Below are 27,008 nucleotides of genomic sequence, written 5' to 3'. Positions count from 1 at the left end.
CTCCACATCCTCACTAGCACTTGTCATTTGTTGATTTGTTGATGGTAGCTATTCTGACAGGTGATACATTATTATCATTTTAATTTGCATCTCTCAGATTATTAGTGACTTTGAGCATTTTTAATATATCTCTTGGCCATCTGTATGTCCACTTTGGAGAAGTGTCTTTTTAGGTCCTTTGCCCATTTGTCAATTGGATTGTTTGTCTTCCTTTGGTTAAATTGTATGAGTTCTTTATACATTTTGGAAATTAAACCATTATCATATGTATCATTGGCGAATATGTTCTCCCATTAAATGGGTTCCCTTTTCATTTTGTTGATTTCTTTTGCTGTGCAGAAGCTTTTTGTTTTGATGTGGTCCCACTTGTTTGTTTTCTCCTTAGTTTCCTTTGCCCTAGGAGATGTGTCAGCAAACATATTACCCTGAGCGATGTCTGAGATTTTGCTGCCTATGGTTCCTTTTCATATTTGTATGGTTTCATGACTTGCATTTAAGTCTTTTATCTATTTTAAGTTTATTCTTGTGTATGGTGTAAGTTGGTGGTCTAGTTTCATTTTTTTTTTCATGTACCTGTCTAATCTCACCAACACTATTTATTGAAGATGCAGTCTTTATTCCATTACAGGACCATTTTATGTTTGTGCTATTTGAAAGTGGTATGAAAATCTGGGCCTGAGGAAATGGCCTTGCTGAAATGGTGTAAACACTACCCAGAAAGGCAGAAAGTGATGGAGTTTAACAGATCAAAGGTTGCTGACCATTTTTAGTATCTTCATTGTAGATTTATTGGTCTTAGTTTCTGTGTTTTGGGAGAATTAATTTTATTGGTGTTTTTCTTTCTATTTCTAGTCTACTATTTATAAACAAGACCACAAGATAACAGTTTGCAAATAGGGTGTTAAAAAGCATAGAGAACTTAATTTGATTTGCCTTTGAGGTTTATTACTTTGAAAAAAAAGAGGCATAGGAGAGAAATTCAAGAACTTCATTGTACAGCCAATTGAATGAGACTGAGAGTTGAGCTGTTCGAATATAAATTAATTGATTAATATGTAATCTTATAAAGAAACTTTATGATGCTAAACAAGTTCATCTCCCTTAAAATAGATAATTTCTGTTTGAGAAATATCTTACAAATTAAAAATATAGTAAAAGAATTATTCTATATTTTTGTAATCTGAATACATTTTGTTCCTAATATTTAAAGGAATACTTCACTTATAAGGACTGGTCTGTGGGCCTCACAGGCAGTTGAATTAAATTATCACTGAGGCAGAATTATTTTCCCATCCATTCCTAATTGTAACACCCAAATAATTATTTTATATAAAGTACGGACTTCAAATTCAGCTTTCTAGAAAACTAAATTGAACAAGATTTATGTTGGTTTACATATGACCTTGTATATTTGTATATTTCATTTAAAAATATATAAATTTGACATTAGCCAATACTCAAAACCTTAGGCATAATTTGTAAGAATTACAACTTAAAATGATGCATGCAAAGAGCAATGCAAGTGAGTTTTAAATTATTATTTTAATTAGACTTAAACTAAAGCTCTCTGACCACACTTTAAGTGGTGCTATATTATTATTTTAAATTAACCATTGGAATTTATTCTGTTTGAAAATATGAAGATTCTCTGCTAAAATTTGAAACCATTGAAAATAGCAAAGGCCACTCAGAAAAAAAAATTACTGCTGGGTTGTTTCCTTACTTTAGGAATATTAATTTAACATGGTTATGAAGCAGTATGAAAACTATTACATTTGAAAAATATCAAGCCTAATTTCTTTTAAAAAAGTCTCACAAGTTGCCTATTTTTGAGATATAAATATAAATGATTCAGCAGCTATTTTTGTGTTTTTAAAGTGATTATTTGCTGTAAATATGAGATGGTTTCCAAATAAAATATAAAATCACAGGGGACTATGGCTTCTAGCCCAGAAGGAATGGAATAGCAGGATTTACACTTTCATATGAAAATAAGTGTGTGTGTGTGTGTGTGTGTGTGTGTGAGTGTGTGTGATTTTTTTCCAATTATGGAATATTAGGCAACACAGTACAGTGATCCCTAAGCTCCAAAAGGGGAAGGAAAATTAGGTGAATCCTGTACTTGCATTAACTTACTGCCCATGACTTTCCAGGATGCAGCATAGGGAGGGGGAACGCAGGGAGGATCCTAGTGACCTTCCTGAGTTGAGGAGATGGAGCTTAGAGCCAAGGGAGGCCAAGGTGTTCATGACACAAAGTAGAGTTCTGGAGAGGCAGGAGGTACTCCAGAAAGATTACTCTGGAGATTTTGAGAGGGACTCATTTAAATGTTCGGCTTAGTAGAAAATACCTGACATCAGGAAAATCACCGTCTTAAATAAACAAAGGGAACAATCCAGAGAACTTGCACATGATCTGGAAAAGTTGGTCTTCTCACAGTCCGGAAACCTTATATTTTGTTGGCCATTCATTGAGTATTGCCTCAGTAGTGCGGAATTGCTTCAATAGTAAGGAAAATTAGCCCTAGATTAATTTGGTTCCAGATGATAAATTTTAAAAGTATGCTTTGAAAAGTTCAAAGAGTTTTTAAGAGGTTCCCAGGGGGGCGGAAAAAACTTCAAAAATACATAGGGGATAAGAGCACCCCAAAGGGTAAAAGTTGCAATGTCTGACTTGTAGTAAAAAATCACCAGGCACACCAAAGAGCAGAAAAAATATGACTTACAATGAAGACCCCCCAAAAAGAGAGAGAGAAACATCCAGAACTGACTCCTGATATAATTTGTAACAAGCATATTAAAAAGGTTATTATAACTATATTCTATATGGCCAAGAAGTTGAAAAATATAAAACTTGAACAAATTTAGAAGTGATATTGAATCTATAAAAAATGTTCCTATAAAAACCTCTAGAAATGAAAACTAAAAAAATTCTTAGATAAAAAGTACAGTAGAAACTATCCAAAATGAAAAATCAGAAAAAAATGACTGAAGAAAAATGAACAAAGGAGCTAAGAACTAAGTGGCCTAATATATGTAACTGAATCTCAAAAGAGAAGAAGAGAATAGAAAAAATATTTGAAGAGATAATAGTCAAAATTTTTCCAAATTTGATGGCAATTTTAAGCCAACAAATCCAAAAGCTCAATAAAATCCAAGCACAAGAATCTTAAGAAAACTACAGAAAGGCATATTATAATCCGTGTCCAATATTGATGAGATAGTTTAATGCCATCTAGGTCAAGGAAAAAGATAATCAGTTTAAAAATAATTCCTGCTTTAGCCCCTCATTTCAGTTCAGAAAGTTTTTTTAAAAAAGACTGTTGGGTAGTGGCTAGTGCAAAAAAAAGGGTCAATGGAGAGACCACATTTTGGGACATGATGGGTGTTGAATCTTTTCCAAAGAACACTGTAGCCCTCTTAATAAAAATGACTCATTAATTTCCTTTTTCAAGAACTCTGATCTACAAATTGCTTTCCCATCCTAATCTCTTCTACCTTCCTCCAGCTCTGGACTTATTCTAAAATTTAAAATGGACAAACTAATTCTGCAACACCTACTTCATAAGTCAGTCTTCCATAACTGACAAGGTATAAGAATATGTAAAGAGCACAAGGGTAAGAAATTAATGGAGAAAAACATTAGACATTGAAGGTATGAATGTAACACCAGTGTTGGTAACCTTTTAGATATAATACACATTGGGCAATATACTGGAAGAATGAATATTGGTGAATATTGACATTGTTTTAAATAAAAAGAAAAAGTAGACTGAATTTAGGAATTTAATCCTTGTAAATATTACTAAGATGAATCACTTTAAGTTATTTAGAAAAAAATTAACCTCTGGCTTTATTAAGAACATTTCTCTGAAAGATATATTTCCTTTAAAAATTTTAGTTGGTTATGACCACTGTAACAGTCAGCCAAAACATAATTTCTTGGTCTCTGTTGCAGTAGACTAACCTTATCTAAATAAAAGTGTTGAAATAAAAATTTACTATGAGCCAAGATTTTAAATAAATGGAATGACAAATCAATGTTTCCCTCTTTCTCTCCTTCCCCCTCTTTCCACTCCTTTCTCTCTAAAAATATCAATTAAAAAAAGAGATGTAGTGTACAATGGAATATTACAATATTACTGGGCCACAAAAAGGATGAAATCTTATCATTTGCAACAACATGCATGTACCTAGTGGGTATTATGCTAAGTGAAATAAGTCAGAGAGAGAGAAAGACAAATATCAAATTATTTCACTTATATGTGGAATCTAAAAAAAACAACAACCTCACACAAAATAAATAAACAAAACAGAAACAAACTCATAGATACAGAGGACAAACTGATGAGTGCCATGTGGGAGGAAGGTTTGGGGGCTGGATGAAAAGGGTGAAGGGCTTAAGAAGTACAAATTGGGCCCTAGCAGGTTTGGCTCAGGGGATAGAGCATTGGTCTGTGGGCTGAAGGGTCCCAGATTCCATTCCAGTTGAGGGCATATGTCTTGGTTGCAGTCTCAATTCCTGTTATAAATTCTAAAAGCATCCAGAGAAAAAAGTCATATTATAATAGGAAAACAAAGATTAATGTGGTGGCTGACTTATCATTATAAACAAAGCATGCCTGATATTATGGAATGATATCTTTAAAGTGGTTTAAAAAATGGAAACTATAAAAAAAGATTCCCAAAAAACAAAAGCAATAAGGGAACTATTTAAACCTAGATTTATATATCCAGCATAAATATTCTTTCAAAGTAAAGGTTAAATAAAGACATATTCAGATAAACAAAAGTTATAAGACTTGAGGTCAACAGTTCTGTGCTATAAGAAATGCTAAGGGCAGACTTACAGTCTAAACAGGTTGGAAAGATATACCAATAGGAATGGTTGAAGAACACTATAAGTGGTAAATGAGTGTATCTATATATATAAAAGCCCAGCTACCGGACAGGCAGAATGACCAGAATGACCGGTGGCTATGACACTCACTGTTGCAGCAACCAGCCCCAATTGGCCCCAACACCCTGATCAGGGGCGGGGCTGGCCACCAACTGTCCGCAGACCCTCCCCCACACAGGCCTGGCCCAATGGGCCTCCATTGGGGCAGGCCATCGGACCCCACCTGTGCACGAATTCATGCACTGGGCCTCTAGTATAGAATAATTTTTCTAATTTCTTCAAAATATAATTGTCTGTTTGAAGCACAAACAATACCATTTTGTTATGAGGTTTTTAACATACTAATAAGTTGCACATACTAGCAAAAGGATAGCAAGGGAATAACAGGGACAATTACTTTTCTAAGCATCTTATATTATACCTAAATTGGTTTAATATTAATTCAAGAAATGAAAAAAAAGAATATACTCAAAACAAACAGGCAGAAAAAAAAAGGATCCAAAGAACAGAGGAGAAAATAGAAAACATATCAATAAACATAATGAAATCAATCATATAATTGCATTAAATTTAACTAGATTAAAAATGCCAATTTAAAAGTACATTGACAGAATAGATTAAAACAAAATAAAAACAATTTTGATGTTCATATGAACTGCATGTTATTTTTATATTTTATTTGCTTTTTTATTTTGAAATGTTCTATAATATTCAAAATGTATGAGCATGGTAAAGATAATTCCCAAATATGCCTTGTCCAGATTATTAATAGTTCACACTTTGCCACACAGCAATTCCATGAAGATATTTAAATCCTCTTGAGTGATCTAGGCTCTGAGAGGTTTAAATTACTTTCCTAAGACATTACAGCTAGTAAGCATTGGTGCTTTAATATAAACTTAAGAGTCTTCAGTCTAGAAGACAGTTTTTTTTTATTAATATTTTTTTTATTGATTAAGATATTACAGCCGAAACCGGTTTGGCTCAGTGGATAGAACGTCGGCCTGCGGACTGAAAGTTCCCGGGCTCGATTCCGGTCAAGGGCATGTACGTTGGTTGCGGGCACACCCCCAATAGGAGATGTGCAGGAGGCAGCTGGTCGATGTTTCTCTCTCATCAATGTTTCTAACTCTCTATCCCTCTCTCTTCCTCTCTATAAAAAAATCAATAAAATATTTTTTTAAAAAAAGATATTACATATGCGTCCTTATACCCACGTTACCCCCTACCCCCCCCCACCCCCGCTCATGCCCTCACCCCTCCATTGTCCGTGTCCATTGGTTAGACCTATATGCTTGCATGTAAGTCCTTTGGTTGATCTTTACCCCTCACCCCCACCCTCCCCTACCTTCTCTCCAAGGCCCGACAGTCCAATCAATGCCTCTCTGTCTCTGGATCAGTCCTTGTTCATCAGTTTATGTTGTTCATTATATTCCACAAATGAGTGAGATCATGTGGTATTTATCCTTCTCTGACTGGCTTATTTAACTTCGCATAATGCTCTCTAGTTCCATCCATGCAGTGGCAAATGGTAAGAGTTCCTTTTTCTTCTTCCTCTTCTTAAAGAATACCTTTCAGCATTTCATATAATGCTGGTTTGGTGGTGATGAACTCCTTTAGCTTTTTCTTATCTGTGAAGCTCTTTATCTGACCTTCAATTCTGAATGATAGCTTTGCTGGATAAAGTAATCTTGGTTGTAGGTTCTTGTTATTCATCACTTTGAATATTTCTTACCACTCTCTTCTGGCCTGCATGGTTTCTGTTGAGAAATCAGCTGACAGTCGTATGGGTACTCCCTTGTAGGTAACTGACTTTTTTTCTCTTGCTGCTTTTAAGATCCTCTCTTTGTCTTTTGCTCTTGGCATTTTAATTATGATGTGTCTTGGTGTGGTCCTCTTTGGATTCCTTTTGTTTGGGGTTCTATGCGCTTCCTGGACTTGTAAGTCTATTTCTTTCACCAGGTAGGGGAAGTTTTCTGTCATTATTTCTTCAAATAGGTTTTCAATATCTTGCCCTCTCTCTTCTTCTGGTACCCCTATAATTCTGATGTTGGTACGCTTGAAGTTGTCCCAGAGGCTCCTTACACTATCTTCGTATTTTTGGATTCTTTTTCATTTTGCTTTTCCGGTTGAGTGTTTTTTGCTTCTTCGTATTTCATATCTTTGACTTGATTCTTGTGATCCTCTGGTCTGCTGTTGGGAGTCTGTATAATATTCTTTATTTCAGTCAGTGTATGCTTAATTTCTAGTTGGTCCTTTATCACAACATCGAGGGTCTCACTAGATTTCTTGAGGATCGCACTACATTTATCGGCGGTTTCCATGAAATTCTTGAAAAATCTTAGAAACGTGGTTTTGAACTCTATATCCAGTAGTTTGCTGTCCTCCATTTCTGTCATTTGTGACCTGTTTCTTTGTCTTTGCATTTTGTCTGCTTCCCTGTGTTGGTAGAGTGGTTTTGTGTGCTAGGTGTTCTACAGGGCCCAGTGGCTCAGCCTCCCCAGTTACCTGAGGTGGACACTCTTGGTGCACCCCCTTGTGGGCTCTGTGCCCAGTCTTGTTGTAGTTATGCCTTGATTGTTTTAGGTGTCACTGGGAGGAATTGACCTCCAGGCCAATTGGCAGTGAGAATCAGCTGTGTAGAAGACAGTTTTTAAGTACTATGTTTTATTACTTGTTATGTGTATAAAAACAATTGGTAACTGCTGGTGCCAATATTCAAATGAAAGTCAGGCTGGCTTGATAATACCATTTCATATCTTAATGTAAAATAATTAGTTGTCTTAAATGGTTGGTCAAAAGTTCATTGTGAACTTTCATACTTTCTAGAGTACAGTAGTAAGCTTATCACAGGGGTTGTTCAAGGTTACAGCTAAATGACAGTATTTCATAGATATTACATAGAGAGATTCTGCCTTGGTAAATGATCAAATTAAGTGGAAGAAAAGACCCTTTAGAATTATAAGACTATTATATTATCTTAGGAATTAAGTTACTTTCCAGATATCAAGAAAAATCTTCATAATCTTAAATAGAAAGGGGATTTTATTAAAACTCAAACTTCATTAAAATTTTCAAGCTCCATTAAATTTAGGTAAGCCTCATTAAATGAGGCTTAGTGTCTTTAGCCTTTTTAAACCAAGCTGAGAATATCTAAAATTTTAAAAATTCTTATGCTTTTAAGCTCAAAAGACTAGATAAGACTGGTTAAGCATCTAGTGTTAATTAACCTAGGATCATTTTACATCCTTTCTTCATGATTGCAGAACACATAGGTTGTTAAATCTATTTGCATTCCATTAAATAATTATAAGTTTTATTAAAATTTGTTAAGCATCTCTAATCCAATTCATCATCATAAAGATAGTAAACAGTTAACCTTTTGTTTAATTTTTAAGAAAAATTATTGGACAAAAGTAATTAAATTTATGAGGAACACTAATAGTTCTTTTAAAATTATTAACTTAAGATACCTCTATTTAGAGAAGAAGAGACTGAAACAGTGAAATTTTAAGCATTTCCTTTATCAACCTACTAGAGGCCCGATGCACGAAATTCATACAAGAGTAGGCCTTTCTTCCCCCTGCTGCTAGCACCGGCTTCCCTCTGGCACCTGGACCCAGGCTTCCCTCTGGCCGCCGGCAGGTACCCAGGCCCCATGCAGCTCTGGCTTCGTCTGGAAGGTCATCTAGAAGGATGTCCAGTCTAATTAGCATATTACACTTTTATTATTATAGATACATCCAATGTTGTGGAAACATTTAAAATCCACTGTTTATAATCTAGGCTCTCTATCTATCTATCTATCTATCTATATCTGAATAATGAATGAATGGAAAAATATGCCAGATATGGTAATTCTACATGCAACTATTTGTTGCTGAAAGAAAGAGAATGTATAGCAGAGGGCCCATGAAAGAAGCCAGTTATTTATTTATTTTTTTTGGGGGGGGGGGGGGTCACCATCTGCTATTTAGTGGACTCTTAGACTATTTCTTTCCTTTAGTACTATATGAATTAATACACTTTTCCTAAAATTAAGTGTTCTTAATGATTTCTTAATTGTTTCAAACATGACAGAAAGTAACTTTTATTCATTCTTTCAACATATATTTTCATTTAAGCTTGGGATGCTACTGCTCATATCAACTTTATCATTCAGTGATCAGATAATATCCAGGCCATGAAAAACAGTTAATGTGAATCCATCAATCACGCCCAGATCAGTCTCTACCAGGTTGCAGCAGCAATCTGAGAGCTGTGCAGCAGAAGGCCTGTCCTTAATTCAAAATCCTACCCTTTACTTCCCTATAGTTTGCCGGATGCTTTGTATGCCACCTTTTCTACTGATATTTCCATTTCTATACTTGTACTGTAGCCTGGGCTTTCTGTGGAGTCCTTTATTCAACAAATCCCACGCTAAACTGGCTGGAAAATGGGTGAGAAGCGTAGTCCACAATGGTATGTGTTTTCCTCCGTTATCCTAAGAATCCATCGAAGCATGTGCTTCTTTCTTCATAGGGCATGGTGTAAATTGCCTCTCACTTTAGAAGGAATATTCCAACATATTCCATTTTATTAGAAGCTGCACAGATGTATCAGGCTCCTGAACTTTTACAAGGTTAAACTCATATCCTCTTGCATTATGTGTCTTACTAAGTAAGGCAGCTAGTGAGTTTGTCATGTCCTGCTATCAGGCCAATCAGCATAGTGTCATCATTATAATGAACCAGCTTGGTATTTTGAGGAATAACAAGATAGTCAAGGTCCCTCTCGATTCCAGTACGACCAGGAGGAGAATAGTTGACATATCCTGATGTAAGAGTCAAGGTGTTCAGCTGTTTCTGAGCATGATTATCCTTGTTGATAGGAAGTCTAAAGAAAGCAACATAGATGTGTCAAAATATATTGGTTATATCCATAAATAATCCTATTTTTTCACCACAGCTGTGATTGGTAAATCTATCTGATTAAGCTTGCAATAATATCAAATCATTTTGAAAGGCCTCTCTGGCATTTTAGCCAAGAAGGGAAATTAATGGGCATGCAGTGGTAATCATCAGCACTAAATTTTCCAGGTACTATTAGATAATAGCATTGATTTCTGCCAGTCTCCTGGGATAAAATATTGCTTGTAATTTAACACCTAGGTGCAGGTGTGACTTAATGGCTTCCTCTTGACGCACTTACCATAATGACCTTCACTGCACAGGAACAAACGTAGGTATACTTCTAGTTTCTCCGTATGTATTGTAGGACCAAGAAAAGAAGTGCAACATGTGCCATGATTGCACTGGATGTCTTGTCAGATGGCTCAGACTACATCTTCATTTTTAAACTAACTCTCAATGCCACTTATTCTGACCAGCAAATCACAGTGGAGTTTGCATCTCCAGGAATTAGGTTTAGTTCAGAGACAACCTCCAATCTTTCCTGTAAGGTTTGGGTATTTCCCTTTCCCCAGGCATGTTCACCTTGCTAATATTTACATTAGCAAGTTTCTGCAGTTCTTTTGGGTGAAGGCTCTCTTTACATCTCCATTTGGGTTATAATGGGATAAAGATCTCTTGGTATGGCTCTTGGCAATGAGAGGTGGCGAGGTTGGGTCTCTATGAGAATCAGGCATCCTTGGGGCAAGTGCCTGAGGTGAATGATTTTATGGACAGTCATGCTGTTTCTCTCAGATATGGAGTGGCTGTTTCCATGAGGAGGGATTCAGATTTCTTGGTCTTACCTACTTTTACCAAAATCACCCTGTACCTTAGGTTCCAATGTCTTTCATGCCATGTCTTAATGTCAGTGAAGAGGCCTGCGGAAGTTCCACATTTAAATGACACCGCGACTCTGTAACCCTTACATCAAACTCAGTGTTATCTATGTTGTGGCTGTAGAAAACAAAGAACCTTTTAGAGATTTTATAGTGATTTTAAATTTCTTCCTCCCTCCCCCTATGATCTGACCCAGACACTCAAAAACTTGTAATTCTCATTTTCCCTGAGCCCCTCCTAGGGTTTTCAGGAGCAGCCATCCCATACCACAATCTTTGTAATATCTATATGACACAACCACTAAAGGAACAGCCACTGGATATTAAAATATCAATATAAACACACCAAATAACATTTCCCCCCCAACATAAATAATAGTTCAATCTTTCAGGAGATCTGCTTTTATAAGTTAAAAGGATCATTTGGGGTCACAAAAACCTATGTTAAATCAAGTGTGGTCAAATAGCAATTATCTTTCTCTTTCTATGAGAGCTAACCCAAAGGTAAAACTCTCCTCACTAATTTCAAGCCTCAGCTTAAATGACAGCCTCATTCAATCAGAAGAGCTAAGTTTAAAGTACAGGTAACAGACATCAATGAACTTCCTGTTGTACAAATCTGAGGAATTTGTGACATCATAACCATATAAAATGGATCTGACATAATGGAGAGCATTATGCTAAGCGAAATAAGCCAGTCAGAGAAAGATAAATATCACATGATCTCACTCATTTGTGGAATATAATGAACATCATAAACTGATGAACAAAAATACATCCAGAGACAGAAAAGCATTGAACAGGGAAGGCAGGGGAGGGTGGAGGGAGGGGGTAGAGATCAACCAAAGGACTTGTATGCATGCACACAAGCATAACCAATGGACACAGACATAAGGGGGGTGGTGAGGGCATGTGCTGGGGGAGGGGCAATAGGGGAAAAAAGTAGACATATGTAATACCTTAACCAATAAAGAATAAGAAAAAAGAAAAAAATGGATCGGACATTATCAGGCGAAGTGGACATTAAGATGACATGCGATCCGTGATCAATCTAGTATGCTGATGGTTGTCAGTATTTCTCCCAATTTCTTTGAAGTCTTTTAAGTCTTCTAAGGATCTTCAGGCTTGAAGCAGCTCATGCACAGGTGAGGGAGTAAGCAAGGGTTGGGTGAAATGGCAATCATGTGTTCAGTGGAACTTGTCTAAGCCTCAGGTCTGTGATCTGCTCTGCTTCTCTGTGAAATGCCTGAACCATGAACTCAGTTTTCCTCCCAGCATTTTGGGGCATGAATTCTCTCCATTATTCTCAATAACCATCACTAGCTGTTTGACTCCTTGAGGACTCATGTCACAAAATTAGACTGTGTTAAAATTTCTGCTCTATAAATTTCTGTAATGGATTCAACCACATTTCCCTCATCTCCTAAATCCTGCTGAGCAATGTTAGACGTGCACATCTCCAGTACCCTATTTGTGCTAACAGAACCCAATCTGGTACAATTACCTGATTATTTTCACATTAACAAATGAAGCTGTATTTTGATCCACACTGTACAAGATAAATTCCTTGGTGTTCAGGTGTCATTTTCTACTCATTTATAGAAACCATCAACTTACTCAAATTTTGCTTTCTTTCTCAGAATGTGAAAAAATTATCAATCAGGAATAGCATCTAATAAAGGAAGCATTGTTTTGTAAGTTGTTTCATCTAAAATAGGAATAGGTTTATTTGAATAAGTAAAACTGTATTAAAAAGCTTTTCTTATATAGAAATGCCATTTTATGATACTATCTACCCTACTATATTCAGCCTTGAACTAGACAGTTTCCTGTAGAAGTGGAACTTGGAAACTTAATTTAACTAACAACTAAGAATGAGTTATAATTAGCATATCAATTATTCATATGTAAATGTTTCCAGGCTACAAGGAATATGTATACAATTTGTCACATAAGCAGAGCAATTTCTTCAGAAGATAAATATGCTTAGCAAATTATTTTCTCATAAAGCAAAGGTGAAATAAAGCTGAACCCTTACTGAAATATCAAAAATATGAATTAGTCAGGCAGAAATTAGTTTTTCCTGTAGCCTTAAAAACAGTATCTAATAGCTTTACAATCATGTGATATTTAATATCCATATATTTGCATATAAATTACTCCTTAAGATATCTTTAATGTTTATATGGAAAGACTGCTGAAAATGTAGTGAATGCTAAAAGCAGCAATAAAATGCACCTATTGTTTGAAAATGTGTTCCTCCTGAGCCTGCATCAATGATTTCCGTATTAAATCTTCTTAGTTTATGTTTCTCAATAATATATTTTAAATGCTCTAACATCATAAGCATAGCAAGCCACCTACAAATCAAACTGTTTATTCTGCTTTTAGTCACTAACACTGAAACAAACATTTTGGAATTAGAATTTACCTGACAGATTTGCATATGATGATTGAGGCAGATTATTGCTATTCTTTCAGTACAATACCGATCTAGCACACCACTCTTAATTTTCCTTCAATATGGTTCTAATATTGACAGCAACAACCATGCATGTCTACATTCAAACAAAAAGGATGTGAAAGAATAATCACTTTATAATATGAAAAGTGCAGTTGATGGGCAACTTAAACTGCATGCTTTCCAATGTTTGGGGCTAGAGCCTCTCTAACTATCTGGGAAGAACTTGAAGATTGTGGTACAGCACCTGTTATTGTGGGTTGAATTGTGTGCTCCCGAAAGATATGTTGAAATCCTAACCCTTGGTATCTCTGAAAGTGATCTTATTTGGGAATAGGATCATTGCAGATGCAATCAAGATAAGAGAAGGTCACACAGTGTTAGGGTGGACCTTCATCCTAAGTGACTGGTGATCTTATAAGAAGAGGAGAAAAGACACAGACAGAAAACACTCAGGGAGAATGCTTTGTGATGATGAAAGCAGAGCTTGGAACGATGCTTCAATAAGCCAAGGGGTACAAAGAATTGCTGGCAACACCGGGAGCTAAGGAAAGGCCCTCAGAGAGAGCATGGTTCTCCTGGCATTGACTAGCCTCCAGAACTGAGGGAAATACATGTCTCTTCTAAGCCACCCCGTCAGTGGTCATTTGTTTCAGCAGCCCTAGGAAAGTAATAAACCTGAATTTTTATGAGCGGCACTGCTTTTCATTAGACAAAGGAGGCCTTTATTAAAATGTGCTTTTTTTGAAAGGACAGTGAATTAATATCTTAGCAAATTATTTACTCAGCAATATATTTTTTTAAATCAGTATCTGAAGAAATGAGACAAATCAGACACATTTTTGATAAATATTAGGAAAATTACAAAATATGGATTCTTTCCAAAATGGATTGATGCAGCTGGGACCTGACAATTATATTCTCTACTTACTCGCCAGGCACAGCTAGAGCCTATTAACTGGGGGAAAAAAGATGTGGATTGGGTGGTAGTTAGGGTGTTGGAAACCCACACAATTCTACATTTTCTACACTGTATTGAGGCCCCAGGCAAAAACATAAAAAAATGTTCCATGATGTTCACATTAAGACCAAGGATAAGAGGAAATTGGATGAAGATAAAGAAATTCATTGCAGGGAATAGAAAGAGAAGTCGTTAAGCATTATAACGTTCAATATTTGCTGGTGTTAGAATAAAATGTAGGCTAGAGAACATTAATGGAAGTAATTAATGTCCAATAAGTTGAACTAAATTATTACTTAAAATGTAATATAGTGATAATATCAATATAAATGATGTCGTGGTAAAGAAAGAATATTCATATGCTAAGAATGCACCATTTGAAAACTATAATCATCTGGAATAATTTCTTTTATTTTATCTAATTCTCACATAAAGCTTCATTGAGATTGTATGGTGGGTTTAGTCATTTAAGTAAAAGCCTTGAAGTTAGATTACTATAGGGAAAAAGCTACTCTAGAAAAGATAGTTTATAATTTCAATTGCATAGAACTCATAACTATCATTTCAACCTATCTTGTGAAGCGATATTTTTCAGCACATTTACTTGTTTTGTTACTCAAATGATGAAAGAGACCATGTGGGCAATCCAGACTAACTATTATGGCTTTCCAAAATACAAGCTTAACTGGCTTTAGAATCAATTTTTTGATGGTTTAACAAACTAAGTATATTATTTTTTTAAAATATTGGTCTATTTCACTACTGTAGAGTTTTAATTATACTTTACCTCTTGGGGACATTTTTTTATCTATAAGACCTTGGAATCCACAGTGCTAAGTAGGAACTAAAGCTTTGTGAATGACAAGCCAGAAGCAAATATAGACAGTTGGCGCTAATAAACTAAATGGAGACTTGATAAAATACACAAATGTATTATATATAGCTGTCAGAAAAATTACTTCACATTGAAATAGCCAAGAAAAATCATTGGTCTTTTTTCAGTTCAATGCTGGTCTTGACTATTGACTAAGCAATTTTCAACTCGGAAGGGTTAAGAGGTTAGCTTGTGGATTTTTGTCTGGATGAGAAGCAAATCATGTCTGTCCAGAAGAATAAATAACACTAAAGATAATTATCTGTAGACCTGTTAGGTATAAGTAGTTTTACATGTAATACAGAAATCTTATCCTAACATTTTAACCTTATATACTCTTAACTTTTTAAAGTATCTGTAACTCATAATTCCTTATTAGTTAATGATTTAAATAAAATTTTTGGCATGTATTCATTTTATATTGTATGAGAATCATGCCTTTTTAAATTTTGAAAATTATATCTCATTTGTTTTGGAGATCATCCACTGAGATGCCCAAGTGGACTCATGGGAGAGCCAAATAAATGGCCTTGTAGGAGATGTGTATGACTTGGGCTGTTTAAATCCATGCATATTCTTTTTTGGTTCCTCAGGTGACTCTCCAGTGGCAATCAATTTTAACTATTCTGACCCTAGTTTTATTTCCTCCTTTGTTATTTGTTTTTGTTTCTGATTTATGCATATGAATGTATTCCCCCTTGGTGATAACAATGGAGAGAAATTTGGTTTTGTGGTTGACCATTTGGTAAGATCTCTGTTCTATGGATGATTATCTGGTTATCACAGAAAACTTGGTTGTTGGTCCTTTTTGTTAGTTTTGCTGTCTGCTTGTAAGTTCATACAATTAAAATTTCATTGCCCAAAAAGAAGGAGACCAACTCCTTGAATTTTTTACCAATGAGTTTGTGCTTCTCTTTTTACTTTTTTTAAAAAAAAAAAAAATATTTTTACTGATATCAGAGAGGAAGGGAGAGGGAGAGAGAGATAGAAACATCAATGATGAGAATCATTGATTGGCTGCCTCCTGCATGCCCCCTACTGGAGATCCAGGAGACCTGCTGGGGCCTCTGCTGCCTAACTTTGTCCCCAAGGCTGGTTGCCACCAGACCAGAAGCCTGCCGGTCTGATGGTGACAATGCTCTCTCCCCAGTGCTTACAGTGCTTGGGTCCCCGTCGGGGAGGTTGGGCATCTCTGACATGCATCGGTGAGAGCTGCACCACAGGGATGTGAAAACTTTCTCTGGTCTTGGGTTCAGAGGCATGCTTTCCAGCTTGTGGTTTGTCTTTTCAGATTTCTGTATTTTTCTCATTTTTGTTTTGGGCACAGGAAGAGCCAACTGTTGCCTGACTGGCTTCTGGCCTTGGGATCACACTTAGTATAGCAGTCTCTAACCTGAGATAATGCACGCACTTATGAAAAGGGCTTTTTTTTTTTCTTTACATCTCCTCTCTAATCTATCTGGGATTCCCCTTTCAAATAACAAAAATGCTATTTCGGATACAAACAAAAACATGTGAGCACATGCAAAAAGGCACTAATTGACAGATTCCGTTTACAGGGAACGTCCAGAACAGGTAAAGGAAACAAGGCAGCAGATCAGGGGTTGCCCGGGGCAGGCGGAGGGGGGGGGGGGGGAGCGTGAGGAATTTTGGTGCAGGGTTTCCTTTTGGGGTGATGGAATGTTCTGCAACCAGAGAGTGGTGATGCTCGCACAATATCGTGAACGTACTTCATTCTTAGGAATAATATAATTTAAAATACAAACAATAATTTTTATTTATTACTTAAAATGACTCACACAGTGGAAAAATGAAGGCTAAAAAGGGAAAAAGAAAAGAAAAAAAGCACCCCCCTCAACAAACCCAAATAATAAAAATAAAAAAAATAAAAAACTGAATTATGCCAGGGAGAAAAGAAAAACTTAACAAAGACAATAAAAGAAAAAGGTCAAAGAGGGAGTGTTAAACATATTCTTCTGATGGGAGAGGGCGAGCAGTCTCTACCCACCAGCAGCTCTAGAGCTGGGCTTGATGCATTCTTCAGAGGCAGCGCCTCTTCTGTGGCAGGAACCAGAGCAGGTTGGAGGCAGGGTTCTTCAGGCAGGAGAGGTGGGCCTCAGTTATGAGATGCTGTGCAGGCCAGCCCCAGCTCCCGAGCTGCAGTTATAGCAGCTGCTGGAGGTGGCATGACCAGTGCAGGTGGACACCCCTCTGGCTGTGCATCCGGCTCCTCGGGATGGACAACGGGTATTGGAGCAGGAGCTGCCCCTGCCTTCTGGACCAGTGCTGGAGTCGCAAGAGGAGAAAAGATCACCCACGTGCCTGCATTTCCATGTGTCCTCCAAAGACATAACACTAGCCAGAGCCTTCCAGAAAGTTGCATCCCAGGACCCACCACAGGACGTTCTCCCTGCCGGTGGTCCAGCAGGTGGGTGGTCTGAGGCCAGTCTTTGCTCCTGGTCAGTCTCTAGGGTGCTCCCCACATGTGTGCTACAACCCCTCCCCATAAGCTGCATGCATCTCCACTCCCCATCCCACCCCCACTTTCCCCACCTTCTCACCCTTGGGCTCAGTCCCCTCGGGCTCCAGGTTCTCTGGCCAGGTTTGGGCACAGTGCTCCAGGTCAGAGTCAGAAATCCTGAGCTGTCTGTGGAGTCTGGGGGCTTAGGAGAATAGTCCTTCTACAGCTGTCTATGGGCCCTGGTTGCCCAGACCCCCAGGGGGACACATTCACTTCAGCCCTGCTCTGGCCCTCTGTAGTGTGACCCACCTCCTCTCACTGGTGGAGATGGGGCAGGGGTCTTCTCAACCAGCTGCTGCTCCTCCATGTCCTGGTTTGAGCTCTGCAATGTCAGCTAGTCAGGAGGCCTCCAGCCCTTCCAGGTGCTAGCTGCTGCTGCTTCTGCCCACTGGACATTCTGCTCCTGGATCAGGCCCAGCCCTGTGCCTGCACAGACTCCACCCAGGGGAAATGAGATTCACCTCTGGGCTCAGGATAGATCTTGGGGAGAGGGCACCACCCACACTCCACATCCACCAGCCAGCCTTGACCTGGGGTGTGAACATGACAGGCCCACCAGGCTTCTGCTCCTCCGCTGCCTGGTTCTGCTCAGGGCAGGTCCCCTCTATGTGCACGCCCTTACACACACAGGGGGAGGGGACAAAGGACTGCTCAGGAGAGATCAGAGTGGTGGCCTGGCCCCGACAAAACCACCCTGGGTCTCCCTCTGTTAACTCTGGGCCCTGCCATGAAAAAGGGCCACAGGTATCTGGGCTGCGTCCTGAACCAGTGGTGGCTGAAGCAGAACATACCCTCACTGCTGCCCTTTGTGAGGCCTTGGCCTCGGGACACAACAGACAACAATCAAACATTCCATCCTTGTCAATGTCTCTCGCCAAGTGAGCTGGGTAGGGGCTGTTTCAGCATGTGGCTGCCTGATTACCAGGGTTCCAAGTTCTGTTGGGCTCCATTGTCAGGGAGTGAGGTTACTGCTTGGCCCTGTACCCTGAGTATCTCCTCAGACAAAAGAAGTGACTTCACTTCCTGACAAGAGCAGTGACCTCACTTCTTGACTACGGGCAAAATTTAATGAAGCCCCTTTCTGTAATTATAAGGCAAAAATTATACCAACTAAAAATAATTTCAACATTTTCTATGTTTTTCTACACTTTTTCTGTACCTTAGAAGTATTTGTATGTCAAAATCAGGACACTCCACTATTAAACATTCCAATGTGATATTAATTAAAATGAATACAATATATAGAAACATTTTTCTATTCAAAACTTAGAATCTAGCTGCTTCTGTACTGTTATCCAAAAAACAAATGAAAAATAATCTAAACGCACACACACACACACACACACAAGCCAGTTTTGTTTCTTATTTTATATTATTTGTTGTCCAAATTTTCTCCCCATCTTCACTAGTTTATTATCTCTTTTGTTGACAAGGTCTTAGTCGTATTCTCATCTCTTCATATGTGTCCCTTTGTATCAGCTTTATTATTCCCCAGTACATAGAAGAATATTTTACACTTAAATATTTCAATAAACAGATATTTTATTTTAAAATCCACACATAGATTTCTGTCATGCATAGATTTGATATATGATGAAGCCAATAAAGGACTATCTCAGAAGGAACAATATATCAATAGCCTCATGACAGCAAGATAGATTAATTCAAATTAATACCAAAATAGAGCATGATATATTGGTTTTCCAATAGTACTTCATCTTCTCACAAATAGGAATTGCATTATTCAGTGTAGATAATATTTAGGACGCTTTGAGTTCTCAAATTCCAGTGACTTATACACATAAAATGTATGACAACACCTGGAAGAAAAAACAGAATATTATCATATTTGTGACAAAAGGACCTGTTTAGGAGACATCACTGTAAGTGATAAAACTATTAGAAATTTTCTTAAGCTGAAGTGATAAAATTTCTACTTTTAAATTTTGAGATATGAAAGTCCAAAGTTCAATTTTCAGCAGAAATTAATTTTTCACATTCTGGCATCAAGAATACACATAATCTTGATATCTATCTGTGATAAGAGGAAAAGCTACAAGACAAAGGCAAGCTCTAGAATAATTTAAAAGACCCATTCTCTGATCTCTTAAATAGTGGAGAGAAAAAAAAAGGAAAGAAATGCCATTTGGAAAACTCTGTTATTTTTAGAAAAACTACTTTCACTCTATCTTTTAGATGCCCTCAGGAACAATTAACATAAAACTCTTTACGTTATAAACTTGATATTAATTGTTGGCTAAGTAAACTCAGTCTTTCACTCTTTTCCTTAGTAACTCTTTGCCTCTGTCTCTTTACATTGTGTTGGTTTCATCATGAGATTGTTACTAAGACCACAGAATTAGTCCCAGACTTTAGATCAATTCATGGCAATAAAAGAGAATGGGCAAAAGTTGTTTAAAGAATTATTTCCAGAAGATAAAGGAATTATTATGTCAGTCTCCCAGAAAATCTTTTCTCACATCCCATTGGTCTAAGCTATGTCACATGCACATTCTTAAACCAATCATTGGTGAGGAGGGTAGGCTGGGAGGGAGGGCGGGCCCAATTGAGCAGCTGGAGGTGAGGGCAGCTTCTCCCTACATACAGGGAATATATGAGAATATATGAGGGAAAAACTGTTACCTATACAAAAAGAAAAGGAACTTTGCTAGAGATAAGATGAAATAGATACTAAACAAATGAATGATAATGTACACTATACCCATGTATATATATTCTTAACAATGTATAAAGAAAATATATCTTCACATTCTTGATGCAAATAAACCATGAAATCTAAGCTTTATGATAAAGTATCAATTTACATCCAATACTGCATTGCTGTTATCAATACTTTTATTCCCATTACAGAATCAGATTGCTTTACAGGTCACAAAATTTCCTATTATTCCAAACAAAAAGAAAAAAAAAAAAGGCTAAAAACACAATTAAGTTAGCCTATAAAATAATTAATTGAAATCCTATTCTTTTACTTATGTGTTCTTCACATATAATGAAGTTCAACCCAGCCACCCACCCCAATGATTAAATTTATGTCCATCCAGCTCTATTCCTAACTTAGTTCTATTTTGCAATAAAGATGAAAGTCCTTTATTTGCAAATTATACTTTTTTTTCCTGTTCCAAGTCCATTAATAAATCAAAAGCTCATATCTTCTAGCAAATAAGATTTGGAATATTAAATGAATGTTTCATGTACAGTGTGTGCTGTATTTGGACTCACATGTGGTAGTGGTTGGAGACATATTTGGAGCCATAAACACCAATTACCCCCCAACTCCATCTCAGCACACCATACACTTTGTCTTTTGTTCTGAGGAGAACACAGGACTCCTGGCTGTGTGTTTCCAGTTAAGGTAAAAGATGGAGCTTTGTAATAAATACCTGATATGGTGCCTTCTTTGCCTAGCTGACAATTAAGAATGTCAGTCATTTAAAAAAAAAAAAAAAAGAATGTCGGTCAAACTGCAGACTATTGGTTAAAATGGAAAGATTTTAGAACAAGCCGTCTGACAGGGTATGGAGGTTAAGTGCATTTTTTCCTCTTTTTTAAAAAAATTATGCTTTATGGAAATATCTAAAATTAGGTTTTATGGAAATATCTAAAATTTTGTGGTTAAATTTCTTGAGAAATTACTTGGAAGAAATGGTGTATTCTGTGCTTTGGCTAATAAGGTAATGATGATAATTGATTGGTTGTTCAATCTGATTAGACATAACTGCCTTTAGTAAAATCCATTAAGAGTGCTCCCCTGATCTCAGCACAATACAGCAGTGTCCTTGGAGATCAGCTAGTGTTGGGGTAGATGTGGAAGTGGGAGTAGGGTGCAATCAGGTATTCCTATGTCCATTACCCTTAATAGGCGAGGCTCCTATTTATTCTGCAGCATTTGAGTCTCCAGAGACCCTGAGGAAATTTTGCCCATGCAGCCGAGAAACTAAGGGGAAGAAACCTCCTTGTCCACTCTTATGACTACATGTTTCGGGAGTATTTTCAGGAAGTGGAGCAAAACCTATTATATCTGATTTTACCCAAATGTGCCTTTCTCCTTTTTATTTTCTCCTATTCAGATAGGAGGTTGGCCAGTCTGAATGGAAGTTGTCTTTTGTTCCATATAGCTATGAAAGTCACCTGATAAAACACTACATTTAAAAAATAACAGACAGTTTTAGGATAAAACTATAACTTTAAACTTCTAATTCTTTCATTAATTTAGCAAATATCTTGCACCTTTCTAAAAATATTGTTAGATGCTAAGAGGCTTTGTAATATCATGTAAGGTAAGTTCTATTTCAGAATAAAAAGAATATGTACACTGGGATTGAACAAATAAGTAAATGTAAGGTGGATGGTGATAGCCAACTTTCTCACTCTTGGAAAGGGAAAACTGTAGGCTAGAAGGAACGAGTCTGTCCTACTAAAGATATTCCATGTTTTCCAAAATCCTCACCTAGCCAATGCATCTTCAGCTCAGTAACTCAGGCATTCATCCAGCAAATCTTTATTGAATACTGGCTTTGTGATGAACAGTGGGAGTGACTAGGGATACTAAGATATGAGGAAGATGTGTATCAGCTTTTATGATATCTACTTGGTTGGAAAAGATACTAAATAAATGAGGATACATTTATGTCAGTATAGTTGATAAATGGTGTAAAGATAAAGTATGGCCATAAATGATGATAATCAATAAATAAAATAGTATTAACAAATACATTTACACATAAAATTCTGCATGGATTAAATAGCTCAAGGATGTAAGTATATTGTTTTGAGAACAAACAGTTTTCTAATATTTTGAAAAACAGACTATTTTTGAAACATAATGCAAACCAAGAGGCCATAAATTATCATTGTCAATTTGATTATAATTTTTTAACTGAATGGCAAAACACCCTGAATGCAAAAGAAAACTACAGAGAAGACACATTTGAGTAGAATTTACAGGTCTGCTGACTGACCTTCCCCTCAGCACAGCCAACAGATATTTTGACCATCATTCTAGTTGGTGTGATGAATGAGAGTTGAGAGAAGTCCTATACACACGGCTGGTTTTACCCACAAAGTGTGGTGTGGGAGATTTTGAAGCTTTGTGTAACAAGAACCTAATGAGGTATGCTCAAAAACACCGACATGCAGAACTAAACATTCTGCTGTCTTTTAGGAATGAGGCAACAGAGACTTGCTAGGCTCTAAAATAAAAGATTGTGTTGGGGCGTATCAAAGGAATAAGGAAGAATTGGAAGTAGACTAAATCTAAAAATGCACCCTGCTCCCCACCTGACTTAAACCCTAAGTGAATGGATGGAGTCAGCACTTCATCCTATTTGCCTGGCAAAGCCAAAAGGAGACCCTCCTGGGGGAAAAATAACATCATCTACAACCACTATAGCTTTTAAGTGCACAATATTTAATATAAAATGTAAGCCACAAGTTATGCAAATTGGTAGAAAATATATGTTTAAAAATATTGAGAAGAAATAGGCAGTAGAATTAGACCCACAGATGGCATATATCCATTGTGTTACAGAAAAACCGGACAAGAACCAAACAGCGCTCTGAGAGTTTGGAGTTACACTTTATTCACCGCGGCGGGTTTAGGGAAATGAATCCAAATTCTAAGCAAAGCTACAAGCAGAACTTCCCTTTTTATGGAAGAGCCAGCCCTTTGTGCGCTTGCTAGCGGTGGCCTTGAAAACTACACAGTTCTATCCAATTAAAAAATGCACCTGGCATGGCATTGGGTGTATCTAGTCTCTGGCCTACAAGGTCAGACAGCTAAGTTTATCTCCCCCACTATTCAAGCAGGCTAGAAAGCAAAGTTACTTTTTTCAGAATTAGATAGAGGCCGTCCAAAGAATAGCAGAGAATTCCAAACAGTAGTTTTACAGAGTAGGGGTTTTCCTTCACAATTGGACTTAGCAGGACAAAGACATTAAAACAACTGTAATAAATATGCTAATGAAACACAGTAAAATATGAAAAGTGGATTAAAAGTTTAACTTAAGCAGAAAACTCAAATCTATACAAAAAAAATAACATGGGCTTTCTGGACTTAAAAATATAATATTTGAATTGAATGATTCCACAAAGCAGAAGTCAGGGTTAATAATCTGAAGACAAGTCACTAGAAAATGTGCCAATTAAATCTCAGAGCGGAAATTAAAGAATGGAAATAAGACCAATATAGAAATTGAAAGGTTCGGGGTGGGCCAGGGTAGCACACCTGTGACATGAGGCCATAATATATCACAAGAGATTTTTATGCCAGGCACCTGGGTGCAGGTGGGCCGAGTCCGACAAAATGGCGCCAGTGAAGACAGAAGGGAGAAACAGGTTTTTATTAACTTCTGCTGGCTGCAAGCCATTCTGCTGACGGAAGAAGGGTCCTTGAGTCCTTGGTTCCTCCCAGTGTCAGGTGGCTAGTGGTTATCTGGGCTATGAGGTGCTCAAAGTTGCAAGCTTTCTGCAAGGTATCTGCTAAGCACAGTAAGTTTTTCTCTGCCCCGTTTTATTGTCTTTAACCCTTTCAGAATTGTGGGACATACTTGCATGGGAATGGAAAGCATTATATATTCTAGTGATTAAGTATCAAGTTTTTCGTTTTGTTTTGTTTTGTGGTACTGAGTCCCTGGATTGCTATCTTCAAAAGCCTTTCTAAGACTATTTTCCTCTCCTGTTAAGTAAATTAGGAAGGCTTAGAGGGGTATGATGTTGTCTATATTGCCTTTCTCCCAGAACAGATAAATCTCTGGTAGTTTTCCTTGATGAGTTTCTTGAAGGTTAAACCTATGCAAGTGTGTGTGTGTGTGTGTGTGTGGGGGGGTGGGGGTGGGGTTGGGGGGGAAGAGGGAGGCTCCTTTAAGACCAGGCCCCCAGGCCTTTTTAAATTCTCAAGTGAGTCCACACAGCCTCCAGGAATTAGTCAATTACCACTTAAATGTTCCCGTGAATTACTGGCTGCAGTTGGTTAACTGATCTGGCTGTGAATCTTTATATTTACCTTGTTCTCCAGTTTTCAGGCAGCAGTTTGCTCTGTGACCTCAGTTCTCAGATGGATCTAGGAAGAGCTGGTGAAGTTAGACTGTTCAGCGATGACTTCCAAGCTCATTACATGTCAGAACTGAAACCGTAAGTCCTGAACCCTTTTCATTAGATGTTTTGCTCTGCAGTTTTTCCTGACATTGTATATTCAAAATATAAATGTACTTGAACGAAGCCTATTTTCAGAAATTCCTGAGATTGTATTTTCACACTAAGTCCCAGATGAGAAACACAAGCTTTTTTTTTGGGGGGGGGGGCAGTTAGGGGGTGGACGGTGGTAGTATCTCTCTTTTTTGGCTGTAACATATTTTCCAGTCTTTTGCTTCTCTTAGTGTGTTGCCTTTTTCAATCCTGTTTTATTCAGACTTCTCAATTCCAGTGTCTTATGTGTTCTGTGGCAAGGCCTCGTGCTTTATACTTAACTGTAAAAATGGCTGATTTCTGCAAAACCCTCCACTAGCAGCAGCTCTGAACCAATTTACCACGCCGGTTTCCTAACCAGTGCTTTACTTTTGGCCCTTCACATTGTTGCAAGTTCATATAATAACTTAAACATTGTTCGTTCCATTATTTTGAATTTGAAACATCCATGTATACTTCTGCATGCATGTTTCCACTTGCTTTTTGTTTGTTGACTTGTTTTCCATATCTAGTCTAAAAACTCTTTCCTTTATGGCTCACAACTGTATTGTGGGAAGTTCAGATCATACAATAGGTGATCCTTGGAAGCAGTTATTCACCCTACAGGTACAGGCACGCATAGTGCAAGAATGAATGGGACATCATTTGATACATTCCATTTCCTCTAAGAAGTTTCTATCTAAAAAAAAGTGTTGGAGAGAAAAAATTTTTCTTCTCTTCTAGTTTTTTTTTTTGGGGGGGGGGGGAGAAGGGGGCTGGTTTACTAATTAAATTGACATTTGGTTGATTAACAGGAAAAAAACCCAAAATTAATTTTGTATGTATGGGAGCCTCCATAAAAATATCAGATATAAAAACATGACTAAAGCAGGGAACTCTTATACCTTTTAGACAAAGACAGAATAAAATTGTGAAGCGTTGACAAAACAGAGGTTGGGCTTGGGATTGTAAATTAGTGAGGAAGTAACAAGGTTTATTTATACAGCCTTCTTGGCCCTAAGTTCCCTATTCCTGGTGCTAAGAATACCTTCCATTCTCAAGGGGATACTTTTCACGTGGAAGATTTATTTTCTACTTCTGGGGGGGGGGGGGCGGGGGGGGGACACAAGAGAGTCAGAATGTCCTTCTTGCACTGGCTGTTTCTCAAGTGATTTTTTTTTTTCAAATTTTTAATTTTTTTTATTTTTCGCTAAAAGTATTACAAAGGGTATTACATAAGTGTCCTTCCCCCCCCCGCCCCCGCCCTTGACAAACCCCTGCCCTCCCTTACCCCCCAGTGTCTTATGTCCATTAGTTATGCTTATATGGATGCATACAAGTCCTTCGGTTGATCTCTTGCTCCCCTCCCTCCTGTCCCCCACCCCTCCCTGGCCTTCCCACTGCAGTTTGACAATCAGTTTGAGGCAGCTCTGCCTCTGTATCTATTATTGTTCAAAAGTTTGTAATGGTCTTTATTATCTATGAATGAGTGAGATCATGTGGTATTTTTCCTTCATTGACTGGCTTATTTCACTTAGCATAATGCTCTCCAGTTCCATCCATGTGTTGCAAATGGTAAGAGTTCCTTCTTTTTTACAGCAGCATAGTATTCCATTGTGTAGAAGTACCAAAGTTTTCTAATCCATTCATCTACTGATGGGCACTTAGGCTCTTTCCAGATCTTAGCTATGGTGAATTGTGCTGCTATGAACATAGGGGTGCATATATCCTTTCTGATTGGTGTTTCTGGTTTCTTGGGATATATTCCTAGGAGTGGGATCACAGGGTCAAATGGGAGTTCCATTTCCAATTTTTTGAGGAAACTCCATACTGTCTTCCATAGTGGCTGCACCAGTCTGCATTCCCACCAGCAGTGCACAAGTGTTCCTTTTTCTCCACATCCTCTCCAGCACTTGTTGTTTGTTGATTTGTTGATGATGGCCATTCTGACAGGTGTGAGATGGTACCTCATTGTTGTTCTGATTTGCATCTCTCGGATGATTAGTGACTTTGAGCATGTTTTCATATGTCTCTTGGCTTTCTGAATGTCCTCTTTTGAAAGGTGTCTATTTAGATCCTTTGCCCATTTTTTGATTGGATTGTTTATCTTCTTTTTGTTAAGTTGTATGAGTTCCCTATAAATTTTGGAGATTAAGCCCTTATCAGATATGACGTTGGCAAATATGTTTTCCCACGAGGTGGGTTTTCTTGTTGTTTTGTTGATGGTTTCTTTTGCTGTGCAGAAGCTTTTTATTTTGATGTAGTCCCATTTGTTCATTTTCTCTTTAGTTTCAACTGCCCTAGGAGCTGTATCAGTGAAGAAATTGCTTTGGAATATGT

The sequence above is a fragment of the Myotis yumanensis genome, unplaced genomic scaffold, assembly GCF_028538775.1.
Source record: "Myotis yumanensis isolate MYYU_CA2020_CCGP unplaced genomic scaffold, mMyoYum1.0.hap1 SCAF_8, whole genome shotgun sequence".
NCBI classification, from domain to species: domain Eukaryota; kingdom Metazoa; phylum Chordata; class Mammalia; order Chiroptera; family Vespertilionidae; genus Myotis; species Myotis yumanensis.
The sequence above is the reverse complement of the archived record's forward strand: the minus strand, read 5'-3'. Positions refer to the sequence as shown.